General features: G+C 35.4%; 1 protein-coding gene across 1 annotated transcript in view; it reads right to left on the bottom strand.

Moving 5' to 3' along the window:
- LOC128025008 (GREB1-like protein) overlaps positions 1-16,050 on the bottom strand; it is a 56,446-nt gene extending 40,396 nt beyond the window's left edge. Inside the window, exon 1 of the mRNA XM_052610984.1 lies at positions 15,954-16,050. The gene's annotated coding sequence lies outside the window, so the exon portion shown is untranslated. The remainder of the gene's footprint in view (positions 1-15,953) is intronic.
- Positions 16,051-19,649: the final 3,599 nt, after the last annotated feature.

The following is a 19,649-nucleotide window of genomic DNA, read 5'->3' as shown; positions in this document are numbered from 1 at the left end:
TACATTAGGAAATAGACAAACTGAACTGTTCTTGTTTCAACACAAGTGCTCATTTTGGCTTAAACATTTGTTAAACTCACACATTCACTCCTGGTTCCTAATGGTTTGTTTGTCCTGCTCTTATTCTTTATAGGCAGACATTTTTGTTACAGTGTAAAAAGAGGGATTGTTTTATAGTCCTGTGCCACATGAAACACATATTATAAAAACAGACAAGCCTTATCAGGTGACAAGGGCCAAAGAGAGGTCAGATGTGCTTCCTGACACAATTCCTCCTGCTTTGACGCTTCATCCATCATTATTCAGGCGAGGAATGGCAGTGCTGGTCAAGACACCATGTCGTTCAACCATATGAGACTGAGGTCTTGCATTGTCATTTAATGTTTGTGATAGTTTCATAAAAGAACATAACAAACATTAAGATGACAATACAAGGCTATTTCAATTCTTGACTGATCTTGCACATCTGGTTCACTGGAAAATCTCCACCAAAGTTTTACACCTTTTCCTCAAAGCCAAAGTGTTGGTACCACATACAAATGCTGTATTTTCATTGGTAAAACTTAAATTAGAAATCCCCATTAGACATGATCGAAACAGATAAGCTGATCATTATTTTCATAATATGTCCAAAAACTGATAAGTTGATCAAATTTACTGATAAAATGTAAATTCTGAACTACTTTGTCTCACAGATTAAAAACTAAACTTTGTTTTATCAGTTTTAAATGGATGATTTTAGGCATCACAAAATGATATCCATTTTTCCATACTGTACAGTATAAAACAGAAATTAATTTTGAAACTTTTAAGATTGTTATTAAAATATTAGTGTTTTAATGTTAAAGATGAAGTTGTGGCCAGTAGATGTCAGCTGAAGTAATCTGAATGTAAAAATATTGAAATATAAAAATAAACCAATCAAATTTATTGGTATAGTTCTGATATATTGTTGGGATGTATTTAATTAGAAACAAAGTCTGCCGTTTCCAATGAGTCAAAAAGGTTTACATAAATGCAATGTTCTAGCTTTTGAATCTTTGGAAGTTATCAAATTATGCATTTTATGAAAGTTCTTATATCTCTCATTAGTCTTCTGATAACATTATAGTCTAAATGTGACGCTGGAGCACAAAAGCAGTCTTGAGTCTCTGGGGTATATGTGTATCAAAAACCAAAAATACACTGTAAAACCCGACAAGTTAACTTAACTCAAATCGTTTGAGTAAACAGATATCCTTAAGTTATGTTAACTCAAACCATTTGAGGAAACCAATTGCCTTAAACCATTTAAGTTGAAAAAACTAACAGTTATAAGTACTCTGAACTTAATTCAGTTGAGTTCACTGAAAGAAGATGTGCATTGCAATTAAGTGATTAAGTTATTAATTGAGCTTTAGTGATAAACACCTGCTGTTAACAAACAGAATTACTGAAGAAAAGAGAGAAAGGAACAACAGCTGACTTCAGACACAGCCTCACTCAAACCTGACAAGTTATGTTAACTCAAACCGTTTGAGGAAACCGATAGCCTTAAACCATTTAAGTAGAAAAAACTAACAGTTATGAGTACTCTGAACTTAATTCAGTTGAGTTCATTGAAAGAAGATATACATTGCAATTAAGTAATTAAGTGATTAACTAAGTGCTGATTGAGAATTAGTGATGAACAGCTGCTGTTAACAAACAGAATCACTGAAGAAAAGAGAAACACAAGAACTACTACAACTGACTTCAGACACAGCCTTAGATGAAATCAACTGAAATAAAATACATGAAATCTCTCAAGATCTGATTAAACAACCCCACAAACAGCATCACCAGCTCCACTTATTAATAACCAGACTGACTTTATTTCTGTCAGACGTCTACAGAAGATCTTATTGAGAATGAACTAAGGTTTAGATGTTGATTTATTGTTTCATTTGAAGTAACCATGTTAGAGATCAGTGTTTGCTTTAGTTGGGCTCTTGACCCTTGACTTCTGTCTTAGTCTTTTCTCTGGCTGTTATAAACCGTGTGTTTCTAAAACACATTTGTTATAACTCAAAAGCCCAAAAGAAAGGCCATCAGGTGTTAACCTGTACCTAGGTGTAGGTTGTTATACTTCATGTTGGTGATGATAATTATGCATTATTATTCACAAATATTGATCTGTCTAATCTCTGATGGAACAAAATGTATAATTATTAGAAGTGGACCTAATAAAAATGACACTAAGAGCCAGTGATTCTGTGATAATCAGTTAACATAAAAATGACTTCATAAACATTTTGTACACATACATTTTTCTTCTATGCCAGTAACTGGTCAAACACAGACATCAATAATCAGAATATGAACCTCAACAATGGTGACAAAAAAAACATGCTGCAATGCATGCTGGGTACTATTGTAGTACTATACTATTGTAGTAGCCCAGCATGCTCTGCAGCATTTTTTTTTTTTTTTTATGGTCACCATTGTTGAGGTTCATATTCTGATTATTGATGTCTGTGTGTGACTAATTAACACCATAGAAGACCAAACTGTTTGGAAAGTCTTTGTATTAACTGGTTATTACAGAACCACTGGCTCTTAGAATCACTTTTACTATAATTAATCAAATTACACAACACTTATTTAATCAGAGATTAGACTCCTAGCAGTTCAATAATCATCAATATAAAGTATAACAACCTACATCTAGGTACAGGTTAACACCTGATGGCATTTCTTCTGGGCTTTTGGATTACAACAAATGTGTTTTAGAAACACACAGTTATAACAGCCAGAGAAAAGACTAAGACAGAAGTCAAGGGTCAAGAGCCCAACTAAAGCAAACACTGATCTCTAACATGGTTACTTCAAATGAAACAATAAATCAACATCTAAACCTTAGTTCATTCTCAATAAGATCTTCTGTAGACGTCTGACAGAAATAAAGTCAGTCTGGTTATTAATAAGTGGAGCTGGTGATGCTGTTTGTGGGGTTGTTTAATCAGATCTTGAGAGATTTCATGTATTTTATTTAAGTTGATTTCATCTAAGGCTGTGTCTGAAGTCAGTTGTAGTAGTTCTTGTGTTTCTCTTTTCTTCAGTGATTCTGTTTGTTAACAGCAGCTGTTCATCACTAATTCTCAATCAGCACTTAGTTAATCACTTAATTACTTGAATGCAAAGTTTTAAAACTTACATGGTTTAAATCAAGGCAATCTGTTTACTCAAACGATTTGAGTTAAGTTAACTTGTCGGGTTTTACAGTGTACATTGTATGGGTCAAAATTATACATTTTACTTTTATGCCCAAAATCATTAGGATATTAAATAAAGATCATGCTACATGAAGATATTTTGTAAATTTCCTACCTAATTTTTGATTAGTAATATGCATTGCTAAGAACATCATTTGGACAACTTCAAAAGTAATTTTCTCAATATTTAGATTTTTTTGCACCCTCAGATTCCAGATTTTCAAAAAGCTGTATCTCGGCCAAATATTGTCCTCCTAACAAACCATACATCAATGGAAAGATGATTTCGCTTTCAGATGATGTATAAATAAAACATTTAAAAAAATTTACCTTTATGACTTGTTTTGTGGTCCAGGGTCACAAATGGTAAATTTCAGATTAATGTAGTGCCCATTCTTTGCTTTTGAATATGAATTATATGAAATGAAGTATGTTGCTGTCCTCAACAATACATGGATGCTATTTAATCAAAACAATTGTATGACTGGTCAGATCAACCTGTAATCAATTTCAATAAAAGCGTTTGTAACTTAGAGTGAAGAAACAGTGCTTTCCGCTCTTCAGAGTCACACAGCCACCTTCAATGAGTGAGTGACAAATGAACAATGAGGGTCTTTAATGTTTACAGGAAAGACCCCTGTCCTCACTCCCTCCCCACTTCCTCGCGGAGCACTCAACTGTATCCATCATGCTCCTCTGACCCCGGGCAGCCTCTGCTGCATCAGAACTGCTGCGTGTGTTTGTGTGTATGTGTGTGTGTGTGTGTGTGTGTGTGTGGAGGGTAACTGTAGTGTCATGCTGATAAAGCTGAGTGAGTTGCCCACAGTGATAGGGTTGACAATTTAAATCTTCTTGCTTTTTTGTTGTTGTTGTGACTTAACAAAGGCAGGTTCAAACTATTGTCTAGTGCTGACACAGACACAAAGCCCTTCCCTTGCAAATCAGCTGTGCTGGGAACAGTCAGACTGCTCTCAAATCAGACCTCGGATGACTACTCTAGATGAGTTTTGTGATGAGATTTGAGTTACTGTAAATCGATCATAAAGAAATGTTACACTGATCAAAAGTTTCAGACGAAACTCTAAATTTAATCCAGTTATTATTAACTGCAACACAACAATATGCAATCTCCTATATAATCTCCCTTTTCATTAAGACCCTAAAGAATCATATCAACTTGTGGAAAACGGACAGCCGATATGCCCTTAAATAATTTTTAGAAGTGTCAAAGTTTTAAGTGAACGGACTTTCTCAAATTTAATTAATAATATCTTAATTTGTGTTTCAAAGATTAACTAACGTTTCTCAAAAAATCTTCTTGTATATGGTTGAAACAACATGAGGTTGTGTAAATGACAGAATTTTCTTTTTTTGGTGAACAATCCTTTCTATAACCATTGACCGCACCACGGACTTTAGACACTCGAAAGTAGACAAGCACTTGCCCTACTGCGTGTGCAGCACACCATTATAACTCAATTATCCAATATAACTCAACTATCTGGCAGCAGCAGTTCTAAAGAAGTCTTCTAATGTGACATACAGAGAGTTTATCTGAGGAAACGCGGCCATCAAGACCGTAGCATATGTTCCTCATGAGCAAATATTTGCCCTCTCTCTTATCATGAGCGGCAGGGCCACGAGTCCGGATGCTCCCGGAGGTCAGATGAGATCCAGCCAAAACACAGTAGCTCCAAGAGTCCATTGGATTTGTATTTACTGTATTCAACTCTCAAAGATAAAAATAAAAAAATAGGACAAACCCATAAATCTGACAAAAAAAGAAAAATCACCAAATTCATCAATAAAGGAAACCCTCACCAAACCAAACTTAGTAGGACTCGTCGTCATGATTCTGCTAGAGTTTTCTGGGTGTTTGCTGAGTCATTGCTATCTATGAGGAAGCTGGTTTTGAGTGGTTGTTAGAATGTATAGTGCATTTTCAGCAACATTTTCATCTTTCTGTGACATAAATGAAGTCTGTTTGCATAGAGAGCTATAATAATCAGCTACGAGTTCACCAAGGTCCAGACCTTTTTTCATATTCAAGAATAAAATCTGAAGATCTCTGAATCTAACTATCATTTAAAACTCGTCCTATGAGCGTCTGCATCTATAATTCAGTTTAGACGGTTTGCTTAGATTGTTCAGTGTCCATGATGTGAAAACGATGAGGCTAAAGCGACATGCTTATCTTATTTCAAAAACAAAAAGATTTCAACTAATTTTGATTTATTTTAATTTGGGGGGCCTGATTTTGTTTGTTGCTCTAGCAATACCTGGCAAGCACTGCATCGCCGGCATTTAAACTGACAATGATCAAAAAAGCCCATAGAGCACAAACGCAAGACAAACACAAACATCCTCATGATATTATCTGTAAGAAACGGTATCAACACTATCAAAACAGTAGCATGCAATGCAATAAATTCCTCCAATAAAAAGGGATTTTAAAGAGAAGATGATGTGTGTTTACTGTTGGTGGGAGTCTAAGAAAAGCTGTGGCACTGAACTCATTGGTAAGACTGATCTCTGTTTTGTCCAGAATCCATTTATGCAAGCAGAGATCAGGCAAGGATTGAGAGCCAGTGGTCTTTTCTCTTTTTCTCTCAGCTAGAATGTGGAGTCCAGCACTGGGTCATGGTCACCGTGACTTTGGCAAGCCCTCCCCGTTAGCTCTCACTCCCCACCCATCACCCCATCTCCCCATCTCCCCTGAGCTGACCTTGGGCTTAACCGGCTTTGTGCAGAGCACAGAAGAGTTGGAGGAATGCTAAAACATTTGGACAGAGTTCTAGTTTGAAACAAAACAGCTTGTGGAGAGAGAAACAGTTACAGAGTGTGAATTTTATGAGGTTCATCCCCTTAGAGAAGGAATCTCCTGAACCGTTTCCAAGTCTGTCCGGTTCATTCAGTACCTCCAAAGAATGTAAAATGAATAAATAATAACTAAAAAAATCCTATGGGTTTTGTATTTGTGCACAAGTTTGATAATAGAGGGTATATACGTGCAAAGAGCAGGGCAGATGATACAGCTCTACTTGGGATTATAGTAATTTTGTGCTTTTTAAGTTTAGTTAAACTGTCCTGCAAAATAACAGCAATAACATAAATGCATTAAATCATGTTAGCAGTGGGTTTCCAGAAAGGGTACAGCTCATGAAAAACACACTCTGTACTCTATTAAGACATGTAAATCAAGTTACTCTTGCCTGCAATTTTTCAGTTGAAGTGAACAGCACGTACTTGAGCAGACAAGCCAAGATAAAGGGCAAGTCAGATTACGGCTGAAGGGAGAGAACGATTACATACTGCTAAACCAGAGAACTACCTCAACTGCCTTAACACCCAGGGTTATTAAACTGACTGAATAATAATATATCAAATATGCCATTTTATAAAAAATATGGGTCAAAGATAAGATGTCCCGTTTTGGTGTCTGAATCAAATTCGATTTACAAAAGTGATTTTATATACACAGAAAACATAATGCAAGTTAATTTTCTACTTTTATGTTTCAAATATTGTTTTTCTGACAATAAAATGAAAAAATATTGGTGAAATAAAGTTCCATTGTCATTCAGTGTAACAGATATGTTCATGTAAAAGTATATAAATTATTGTTCCACTGAACATCATTTTAGTGAGTGTCGTCATGGTTAAAATGTATGATTGCCTAATTTTTTGCTCAAAAAAAGCAGCATTTAACTTTTATTCTTTTGATGCTTAAAAAAACCCTATTGGTCTTTTACCCATATAAAAAGTTAACTCTTGAGTTAACACTTAACAAGTACCTTACTAAATATGAATTAGCTGCAAATTAGTTTATTGAGGCAAAAGTAATTGTTAGGTAATAGTGAGAATTGGTTCCCAAACTAAAGTGTTACCATGAAAGCTTTTTTTCTTATCTTATGTAGAAATTGTGCAAAAAAAAACTAAAATCCTTATCCAGCAGGATCAACTGGAGAAGTCATGGGGCTTTTCAGATACTGCTGTGTGTACAAGTTCTGTGTTCAACCATAGTTCATAACACTTACACGCTTTGTCTATCAAGATAATCTTATAATATACTATGAATTTGGAAGCCTTAATGTAAGCGAAAGAACTAAAAAGCTAAACTTAGACTATGAATGAACTACACCATGGTCGCTAGCATTCATCATATTTTTTTAGAAACATGTTCCATGATAAGGATTCAAATAAATATATATAAAAAATACATTTGTCTATATACTGTATGCTCTTTTTTAAATAGTTTTTCCTTGGGAAATAACTAATTTTTATTTTGAAACCACGTTTTCTTTCTTTGCGTCAACATTTGGGCGGCATTATACAGATATTTCCACATCGTGATGTAGACATGTGGGGGCGTGTTTGAATGAGATGTTTAAAGGGGGCGTGACAGAGTCTTAACTTTTATAAAGAATATCTCTTCGGTTTTGAGATTTTAGTCTTTGCAACTTCAGGGATCTTATCTACGCACAATCAGCTTGTAACACTCAAAAGAGAAAGGACAACTTAACTGGGAGACTGAAACAGGTGTGGAGCTAATTAAATAAAAAAAACATGGAAACAAACAAGGCAGGAGAACGGAAAAACTGAAAACTAAAACAAAAAAAGATCACAACCACAACACTCATGTCCTTGCAAAATCATGGTTTATTAAAATAAATGTTAAATATCAACCATTATCATGAACTTACAGATACAGCTACCGATCTCTGTTGTACACATGCACAAAAAATGTCACTGGAGCGTTACCTTTTCAAAAGTCACACCTTTGTACCTAAAGAGAAAATCCATCCATCTTTCTACTTCCTAACAGCTTCATGTGGCCTTAAACCTGTAATTTTAGCATGGCTTTAGCACTCTGTATCATCGTGACCATGGTAAAAATGTGGTATTTGCACTGAATGATCAAAATATGAGTTTACCTTGTGTTGTGAACCCAGATCTGCATCTGTAGGAAAGTGGTGATGCAACGTGCATCTTCCATCCAAAGACCTTTAGTTACATTTCGGGGCAAAGCAAAAATCCATTGTCGAACAACAGTATAAAATGGGGAAAAGTATTCATTGGTTATTCTAATATTAATTGTACCATAAATTAGAAAATACCACAATTGAAAAAAAGAAGAATTGTCTCCGCAAATTCCTGTAGTCCCATTAGCAACTTGTTAGCAACCGAGAAAAAAAAATTAGGAGTGGGATGAAACTGGTCTGCTTTATGACGTGAAGTTAAACGTGAAGTATCTTCAGATTGAGTTAACCATGTACCTTATTATATTGGATTTAACCAAAATCCCATAAAAAAAACATTGACTTGGGGACGATGGAACCAGAAGTGTTTACAAAGAGACGTCATATGTCCAACAATAGTAACCCAGATGCATATTTTATGATTTATCTAAAGAGTTCCTGGCTCAAATGCTCAGCTCAATGTTGCTAATGAAGTGTTGAAGCACAGCTATGTGTGACAGTGCTCACAAAGCCTCCTCGTCCTTCATCGTGACATGTCTTCCTTCAAATACAACTCCTTGGATTTGTTTCCAGACATGTTTCCTAGCAAATGACTGGAGGCCGGTGCAGATAAGGCTGTGTGCGCTGAAAACCTCAGCCTTTTGAAGGAGAGGTGGAGGAAGAGGACCGGGACCCATGTGCTGCAGATAAGGACCGTCCTGCTCTTCAGTGCCCAGGATTACCAGGAGACGAGGAGACTCACATCCATCTGTGCCAAGTCCAAGCACACTATCACATCAACACAATCCTCTATGCTCTTCCTTCCCTTTAAACTGTACAAACTCAGTATAATTAAAACAACTGGGGCTGGGATTCAAGCCTGAAATCTAATGTCTTCATAAACGCTGGAGCATAAAATTTGCATATTCACAGACCTGAACTCAACATTACAGTCACAGCCACTATAAGACAACGAGGAGGACATATATAATATATATATATATATATATATATATATATATTATATATATATATATATATATCCCATATATATATATATATATATATATATATATATATATATATATATATATATATATATCCCATATATATATATATATATATATATATATATATATATATATATATATATATTATATATATATATATATATCAATACTGCGATACTTGTCTTGTAAATTTCATTTAATATTTGATCATTTATAATTTAAAAGGTTAGATTTAAACATAAAACTTTACATTTAGGTTAATACTAACATTTTCAGTTTTGCAAATCATCCCTTTTTCTTTTTCTTTTTATAAATCATTTTACAAAAGTTTTAGTATATAGGTACTGAACATGAAATTATTTCACTTAAATAAATAATTAAATGTGTCACATGCAGGAAAAACTACAGATTTTACTAGATATTTTTCCAAAAACATACAAAAATACCCATCCCCCACAAAAAATAAAACAAACAAAAGAATCTCAATGTTGAATAGGAAAAGTCATAGACATATTATTTGTCCATTCTATCTATCTATCTATCTATCTATCTATCTATCTATCTATCTATCTATCTATCTATCTATCTATCTATCTATCTATCTATCTATCTATCTATCTATCTATCTATCTATCTATTACTATTGAAAGTTACATTTTTAGAAAAAAGCACAATATTTAGTAAAATAGTTTCTGTCCAAGGCTGCACATAATTTATTTTACTGTTGGTGGTGCTTTATCTCTTACAGTAAAATCTGTCATGTGGGAAAACAAAATGTAAGAAAACAGCTTTCAGGTCCAAACAAAGATATATTAGCTGATGTGAAGGGCTTTGGAGGGGAGCAGCCCACCCCCCGAGAGATGCTCAATGCACATGAAAGCAAGAGGTCAGCAACCTTTGACATCTCCGTTCAGAGGGGGAGGGGACGTGGTCTTTTGTAAAATTAGCTACATTCATCCAGTTGTGTGATATTGTCGAATCCAAGGCCAAACTGTGCGGAAGACACTTCTTGGAAATATCTCTTTTCAGAGCTAGATAATGAAACCAAAACTCTTCAGTTTGGATGCACATATACATAAACATATATATATAAAAGATTGATAATCAAAGACTATATTGCTATTTTTGATACTTCACTATAAGTGTGGTATTAATAAAACTAATGAGAAAGAAATTTGTGACACTTTGACTCTTTTAAAGTCACTCAACATCCCATTTCTCATTCCTTCTGTCTTTATTACACATGGGAGAAAAAGACAACGCAAAGAAGAGTTCCATGCATTCTTGGCCTGTTATTAAAGAAGAGGACAGGTTAAAAGTTTACAAACGGCCAGGCAGAAGACAGCCAGGTGAAAACAGGACTGAGGACTGAGGTCACCGCAGATTCCCAGAGCATTGAATTCTCAGGATAACTCAGACTTCAAGACTAAAGCCCCGTCCACACGGAGACGCGTTTCTGTGAATACGCACAAATTTTTTATCGGATAGGCGTTTCGTCCACACTCATCCGGCGTTTTCGCAAGGTGAAACCGCTATTTTTTGAAACCGGGTCCCAAAGTGGATAAATTCGAAATCGGCGTCTTTGGTGTTTTCGTCTGGACGGCTAATCCGTATATTTTCAGAAACGAACGTCATCAGCCCACGTCTCCTCCTAGTCAGACACCTCTACGTCACGTAACAGCAACAAAAACATGAACAAACACTGAACGATTGTCTTTTTATTAACTAACATTAACACAGATTAATAAATGTATTATTCCATGTTCGATTGTGTACCACGCGCAAGGTTTATGAGCATAGTCCAAGTCTTCTTCTCCGCTTTTAGTGTATCTCTGTGTCAGAATTACAGCACCACATACTGGTCTGGCATGTATACTACATCATTATGCGGTTTCGTGTGGACGGGGATATTTCTTGAGACGAGGAAAAAAAAGATCGGATTGGGGTAAGCTCCTTCTCCGTGTGGACGGGGCCAAAATCTTAATCTCAAATCGAGCATGCAGTTCTGAGCAGAGGATGCTTTTCAATCTCAGACTGGACACTGAGCTAGTTTATGAAAAAAAAAGTTTTATAATTCTTTAATTTTAATTGAACTTTCGTATATTTACAGTATAGCTAAAGTAGCTCAGTATAGAAAAATCCTGAATTTGATTGGTCATTGCAACACTCTGCAGTGAAATATTTTGTATAATGACATGTAATAATTGGCATTAGCCCTCACTAAACTTTTAATAGAACTGAATCATTCAGACTGAACAGCGTGTCCTGAAAGATTTATATAAACACACAATTACTCAAATGGACTTCCAAACGTTCTGCCTCCCAAGAAACACCACACACTGCACCACAGTAATGCCATTAATAACCTCTCACTTTCAGCAGTTTCTTGGTTAACGGTAAACACAGAAGATCTGCAGCAGCTGACAGAATCTAAATAAAAAACAGCATTTAATAAAAGCAGTTCAAAGAACCAATGGAGTATCTCAAATAACTTTTATTAACTCAAAGGCGTAATTGCAATGATGACTTCCCTTCTCCTGCTCCCAGCTGAATGTTCCCACATGGAGAGGACCTATCTGAGGATATATGCACATATATGAAACATATATGCAGTTTATATGCACATATAATATAGGAAACTGCCAATTTTATATATGTCACATATATCAAAACCTATATTAAAACATATATGTTTATATGTTATTTCGATGTGGGCTGAAGCCCCTCCTCTGACCTGGTTATCATGGCCACAGGAAGACGAAGCCTCTGCTATCTGCTATATTTTACAATTATCTCAAGGCATATTTCAAAACCAATGCAAAACTGGTCCCTGATCTGCTCAATCCAGCACTACCAGCAAACTTTAAGATGCCCCTAGCCACTGTTTGGCTCAATGTAGTTATTAAAATCTTGGATGAAATCCACTGAAACAGGCTGCTTAAGAAAGACCAAGATGTTTATCTAGAGAAAGAAACACCTGCTGTCTGAGTCGTGGTCAATCTATTCCAAGAGTTTCAAACAAGAGGGTGGTCACTAGTGGTCAAAAGAGCAAAGAAACAACAAATGCACAGATGACGACAACAGAATAAGGTCTTAAAAAGACCTCTTTTAAGTGCATTAATTGCCAAAGTACGCTACGGTTAAAAAAAAAAATGTTTCTTCTTTTTTATGTCTTGTGCTCACCAAGGATGCATTTATATGAAATGTAATTTATTCCTGTGATGTGCAGCTGTATTTTCAGCATCTCCAGTCTTCAGTGTCACATGATCTTCAGAAATCATTCTATTATGATGATTTTCTGCCCAAGAAACATTTAATATTATTAGTTTTGAAAACAGTTGAACTGCTTAATATATTTGCAGAAACAAAGATAAATCTTGTGTAATATTATAAATGTCTTTACTGTCACTGCTGATCAATTTATTGCATCTTTGCTGAAAGCAAAACACAGAACAAAAAAATAAAAAATAAATAAAAAACAAACTTAGTGGCCCCAAACATATATTGTTAATATTATGGGTATTGCTTCTAGACCACTGTACAGTATTTGTCCTACACTAATCATTAAAATGTTCATGCATTTCCGTATGGACTAAATAACTGATTATAATAGGATGATTTCAGTAACCGCTATCAACATAAATGCACAAAAACACCAAGAATTCAGCATCAGCTGATTAACTGACTGAAGAGTGATACTATAAATCAACACCAGAAACAGCATGTGTAAGTTTAATGGTCATTTAAGCAATGTAATTGTATGCTGATTCTGCTCTTCTTTGTTCAGTGATTGATTTTATCGTGTTACACGGATCAATACTGGATACTGAAAACCGGCCCCTCTTGACTTTATTGATATCCAATGCAGTTTATATTAGGTTTTCTTCCAAACCCCTTCTGTTATGACAGAAAGAAGTTTAGCACACACATGGCCATGTCAAAACACATTAGAGTAATGACACATGACCAGGGGAGGAAGAGAGGAAAAGAGGAAGAGAGGAAGAGAGGAAGAGAGGAAGAGAGGAAAAGAGGAAGAGAGGAAGAGAGGAAGAGAGGAAGATCACAGAGGAGAAGGACTTACCAAACAGTTACCACGGTAACAGGAAAACTAAAAATAAGAAATCAATCAACAATGAAGTGTCTAAGTCACATTGAGCTGTGTTATCTGTGTAGGAGACGTCAAGCAGCTTTCAGCAGGATCTTTGTGTGCTCCCTGCAGGTTTCTGGCCCACAGAGACAAAGGGTTCGATGTATAACAGTGCACAAGAGCTTTAGAGTAAAACATTGTTTTGACCTCATTATTTTTAATAACACCATAACTTGACCCTGGCTTGGCTACAGTTCCATTTAAAGTCAATGCATAGTGAATGCAAAGGGTCTAAATATATCCCCACTTGTCAATGAATTCTTTTCTGGCCTAATGGCTAGAGTTGGTAGTCCAGACCTTCAAACAGCAGCATCAGATCAGAACCTGGACTCCTGGAAAGAAGGCCTGTTTTTGTAACACCTCCTCTGAGATGCCAGCCAGTCAAAACCTCCTTCAAGAAAGAGATGTCTCGTTGCATGCTACGTGAAGCTATTCTTATCTCCTTCAGATTAACTTCCAATTGTTTTGGGCAAACAAAGGCAGCATCTTAGGAAACCACCCCCGAAAGGTCCAGATGGTCACCGTCCAAGACCCCTGACCTAAAGGCTCTGCCAGGGGACACAACTGTACATGCCTCCAGCACCAAAAGGCCACCCAGAAAACCTCGTTTTTTCAAGGACTCACACTTTTTCATAAGCTCTAAGCTCGTGCGGATACAGTAGCAGCTTGGAAAGTTGGTCTGTCTTATGAATCCCCTCAGAGTGGTAAATCAGAAGCAGGAGGAACCAGATTGAATTACCACTGAAGCCTGATTGCATTGAGAGTGTAGAACTTAATACCTGACCAATGCCATCTTGATTAAAACCTGACCTCACTTGAGCCTCAGCTCCTCACACGGTGTTCATCTTTAACTGACTGAAACACAACAGAGAGGTCTACCTAAAGAACTGTAGCTTTGTGCTGGGGATTGTAAAGGACTATTCTTTATAAAGCTGGAAAATATATTTTATATTATGAAAATGCTTATTTTTTTTACTATAAATATCACATTATGGAAACAAAATTGCAAGTTGTTTCAAGCAGACACCACCAAAAGTTACTATTTTTTTATTGTATTTGCATCATAGTTTTCAGCTAGGTCATCAAAAATGAGATTTTTCTTCACTTTGAAAGTCAAAGTCAACTGTGATAGCTACAACAGCTAACAGTTTGCCTCCTTTTCTGAGGTGTACTTTCAATTTCATTACCAAATGCATGTTTGGGAGTCCAGCTTTCTCATAGCTGGCTTTTGACTTTGGCTCCGAAGTGTCTGTGACCTCTAAAGACACAGAGCAGAAATGTTCAGGGGGTGGGGAAGAATGAGACCACGAGGACACAGGAATGTGACCAAAACATTGCTTTAAACCTTCAGGTCGTGGGACCTTGAAGGACATCAGATGAATGTCCAGTTTAGATGGGAATGTGATCAAGATAGACTGGATTCCCTGAAGATCCCTGAGGATCACTGAATCAATACAACACCTGAAAATCTCTAGATATAAGATATAATTCAGTTCATGATTATCTACTAACAGCTAACTAGAGAAACAGAAAGTCAGAAAAAAAGAGTAGAAATCAAATTCAAAACTGGATCCAATCCACTCAAATGATCCTGAATCTACGGATTTAATAGAAAGACCATCCTCAGTGTTGTGTTGCAAAACCTCAAACGAAAGTAGCTGACATTTTCAAATTTGAAAACAGTACCTTGCTGTGTACTATGATATACAAAAAGCTAAAAGGTATAAAATGGTCAGTTTTATTTTATGAAATGCTAACCAGTGAAAACAGCTAAAATACACCCCATTATTTTTCCACTATAAAGACCCTGGATGCTAAAGGTTCTTCATGGAAGCACCGATGCTATTAGAACCTTTATGTTTGAGGGAGGAACATTTTTTACAGTATGATGTTTGACCTTGGTGTTAAAAGTCATCTCTTTGTCAAAGTCTTCAGTTTACAGTTTGTCAGTGGTCTTAAAAAATAGGAAAAGTTATAAAAAAAAAAAAAAAATTATTTGAACTTAAAACGATTTATATTTATAACAATTATTACAATTTTTCCTCTAAATTCCTGCTTTCCCTTATTGAAAACTCACTCAGTGACAGCAGAACCACAAGCAGAGCCTACACATCAAATGTCCAGCTAATTCTCAGTTTTGACAAGTTTAGACTTGTTTATTTTCTACAACAACTTTATGACCCCCAGTGTGGTTTAATTTGACACCCTAAACACGTGATCGTTTTTTAAACTATGCGTTTTTACGGTACGATTATTTAATTAGGAAAGCAAAAATTTTAACAACATTAAAAGCATTTGAGTAAATTTTGCTTGTGCTATATTAATCTATATGTTTTTAAAATCCCGGTTCCGTAAGCATCTGTAAATAGTGTTTTAGATAGACATGATGCTGATAGAGGTAAAGCCACATGATGTGCTGTCAAACTTCATTGCTAGTAAACTAAATATATTGCGTAATTTTAGTAAACCAAGCTCAGATAGAAAAGTCAAGCTGTCAATAGACAGCAGTATTTATTTTTTTATTTATCAAACTCAGTCTGTTTGGCATCAAAGTAGGTATTACGCACGAGAACAATTTAATTCATCATCCTATGTGATAACCTACCGAATCCTGTGAGCAGGTAGCGGTTTAGTCCAGATGTGTGACGTCGTCTTTTTCTTCGGCAGACTTCCCTTCTTTTTATCTCTCGCGCACTGACTGTCTCCCGCTCGAGCTCGATGTATTGACTGACTGTACGTTCTGTCACGTCACGTACATTGTTTCCACTGTGCATATGATTACCCAAAACATCTAGCTCCGGACAAACGGATTTTATAAGGGTTATTATCCCAAGGATGGGCAAACGATATTCTTAATAACAGACACATTTTAAAATCACAATGGACTTGACAAACATTCACACATTCTCAAAAATGCAAATATTCTCTAACAAACACTATTCTTAAAATAAATAAGAGAGCAACTTTCAGAATTTAGCTGTCCAAAGTTTCAACGTTTTTTAACTGTCCAAAGTTTTTTATTTTGCTATAACAAAATGTTTTAGTATGTGCACAGCACCAGCACATGAGCAGCGATTTATGAACTATATGCTTTATTTAGGAATGTGGAAAATAAATATGATGCATTAAAAAAAATAAAAAAATAAAAAAAATAAAAATAAGACTAGTCAAATTGTTTTGGCTTTGTGTTGTATTTCTCAGCTAACAAACTGCAAGAGTATTTTATTTTGGATGGTGCTCGTTTTACAGCTTATTCTAATAGCCTTTATAATTAAAGGCAAATCAAACAAATAAATTAATCCTGTTCATAAATCCCCTGGACCGAGACATATAGGCTAAAACACTTTTTATGTGAGTCTTGAATAATGTAAACAAGAGATACAAACATCTAGTCATGGTGCTATATGTGAACACAATGATACTAAAACAACATGATTTAATTTCTTAGGAGCCAGTTGATAAAAATAAGGTAGGCTCATTAATACAGACGGCACGTTACCGCCCCCTGCTGGACATTAAGGTTTATCAAATGTTTTCTTTCACGTGACCGCATTACTGCATCAACTACTGAAAGATATTAGCTATTATTATTATGGTTTCAGTTTCTGCTTAGTAAATAAATATTTTAAAATGTAATTTATTTTTGTGATCAAAGCTGAATTTTCAGCATCATTACTCCAGTTCAGTACTCTTCAGTGTCACGTGATCCTTCAGAAATGCTTTTCACTGCAACTGTACTTTTCACACTATTTTTATTTATTTTTTCATTGCTGGCTTATTTTAGGGGAAAGTGTAGTGAATAAGAGACCTTCGAGAGACCAACATCCCTGGTCCACCACAGTATCAATTTTTTGCCAGATACATGGCTCACAGAAGGTTGCTGTTGTATTAGGTTTAAAGAAGCCCTTAAAACCCTGTTTATCTATATTATCTAATTATCTAATATTATTATTATGGTTGTTATTAATCGTGAATAAATCTAAAGCTTTTGAGACTATTATTTTGTGTTATTGAATTTGTCATGAAGATGTGACCATTTCTTCCTTTTATGCAGGCTTACTAAATAATCTTGATATAAAAAAGGGGGGGGGGGTGCCCTTTTTCAGTTTCAGCACATGCCCCTCAAAAGGTCTGTGCACGGCCCTGGTGGAGCTCTATAACCATCTAGTGGTTAAAGTGATTTTTTTTTTTACTTCATTTTCCCAAAAATGGGTATAACTGTTACATTAAATCATTTAAAATTATCCATGTTATCCCCATGAATGAAAGTTAGAAATCTGTGTCTTTTATAAAGTGGATTTTACATAAAATGCAGTTTTTTTTTGTTGTAAAAAGCTTATTTAAATAAATATTTATTTATTTATAGAAATTTAGAAGATATCATAAATCCTCCAAAAACTACACAAATGTTGAGTAAAAACATTAACAAACAGAGTAAAATTACATAAAAAAAAACTATTATCTTGTTACAAAATTAAATGTTATTGTCAAAAAACACGAGTGTGGACAGGAAACGAAGACCATCAGAGGGTTAATATACATTACTTCCTGAAATCACGTGCGCAAACACAAATAACAATAGTAGTAATAATAGTAATGTTAAATCATACTTGTGAAAAGTAATCCCGAGCCGTACTTGCGATGGTCCACCGATTAGAACAGGAAAATGCAGCACATCTTAACTGCTGTTACGCAACGAAACTAGGAGTACGACCGGTTCAAGATGGCGGCCGCAAATCTCGTCGCCCAGCGGCCAATAGGGCGTCTACTTATATGATGTCTATGGTTGAAACCGTCTATACATTTAAACTTGATCCATACATATAAACACTCGCACATATAATATCCATAAAACACTTGCGCATACATGCAAAAATAAAATTCACTAAAGTATTAAATTCAGATAAGAAAGACGTATACTTTAGTTGTGTACAGACATATATGCAAGTGATTTCATATGTGGATATGCGTTAACCTTTCTGGGCCAACGGAAGGCATTTCAGTGTAAAATGCATTTGTTTAAGCGTAAACGGAAGTAGCCTGTGTAATTGGTGAATTTGCAAACATGGGACAGGGATCGTACAAGTGAAGCAATTAGCATTTGCGAAGTGTTCATGCTTCGCCCACTATTCCAACGTGTCGCCTAATGCTCAACTGCAGTCAGAAACAGAATCTGAATTGCTCACTTTGTTTCGGCACCGTGTACAAAGAATCAATAACAGGCAACCGATGCCCAACATCATCTATCGGCAAAGTTCACGGACCACGAAATCAGACTCGCCAGCATTATGATAATTGGCAATCTCGATCTAGAAAAAGGTACAAAGATAAAAAAAAAATCTTCTCTGGGGAGGGAGAGGGACACACAGACCCAGAGTACAATTTCCGGCCCCTATAGTTAAAATGTATATAATGTCTTCGCAATTAAAGTCCCAGTCCCACACCCACTAGAGAGCTTAGCCGTTTTCAGAACTAAGGATCTCAAGTAATTTATAATTTTTTAATTTTTTACTTTTTTTTTTACAGGCCAAGGACACAATACCATCAGACTTTTAAAAAGGATGTTATACTGTTGGCCTCCTCTGATGATAATGCTGTAGCAAAGCAAAAGAAAAAACAGCACTTGCATGAGATTGGACACATATTAAATGCGTTTGAATTTGACAAAGCATGGGACAGTACAACGGTTTTAAGAAAAATCTAAGAAGGCCTAAAAAGAAAAAGTGCCATGATGTAAGATAAATATGTTTTATTTTTTTTGTTAAGAAGTTATAGTTATTGTAAATATTTTACTGTGTGATCTATTATTTGATGGTGTATTAGTACCACTGGTTTTCATTGTGAGCAGTTTGGAAATACACCAAAGTTAAGTGAAGGTCAAGAACTGGATGGCAGCTTGATTTTAAAGGTGTTCAGTTTGAAGGCCTTATTTGTAAAACCCTCAAGACCACTACTCTTGGTAAGACTGGTGTGTTTTTTTTTAATGAAGTTTAATTATTTCTTATTATTATTTTATACATATACAGTTGTGTTCATAAGTTTAGTTTGCAGAATGTGCAAAATGTTGTCCTGAATAAGCTATTTTAAATAACAGATGTTTACATACACTCCACAAGACAAAATAACAACTGAATTGATGAAAATGACCCCATTCAAAAAAGTTTACATACCCTTCAATCTAAATACTGTGTGTCATTACCTGGATGATCCACAACTGTTTTTATATTTTGTGATAGTTCATGAGTCTCTTTGTTGGTCCAGAGCAGCAAAATAATTTGGTTTTCCAGCATCTTCTGCATGT

The sequence above is a fragment of the Carassius gibelio genome, chromosome A2 (genome assembly GCF_023724105.1).
Source record: "Carassius gibelio isolate Cgi1373 ecotype wild population from Czech Republic chromosome A2, carGib1.2-hapl.c, whole genome shotgun sequence".
NCBI lineage: Eukaryota > Metazoa > Chordata > Actinopteri > Cypriniformes > Cyprinidae > Carassius > Carassius gibelio.
The sequence above is the reverse complement of the archived record's forward strand: the minus strand, read 5'-3'. Positions and strand labels throughout refer to the sequence as shown.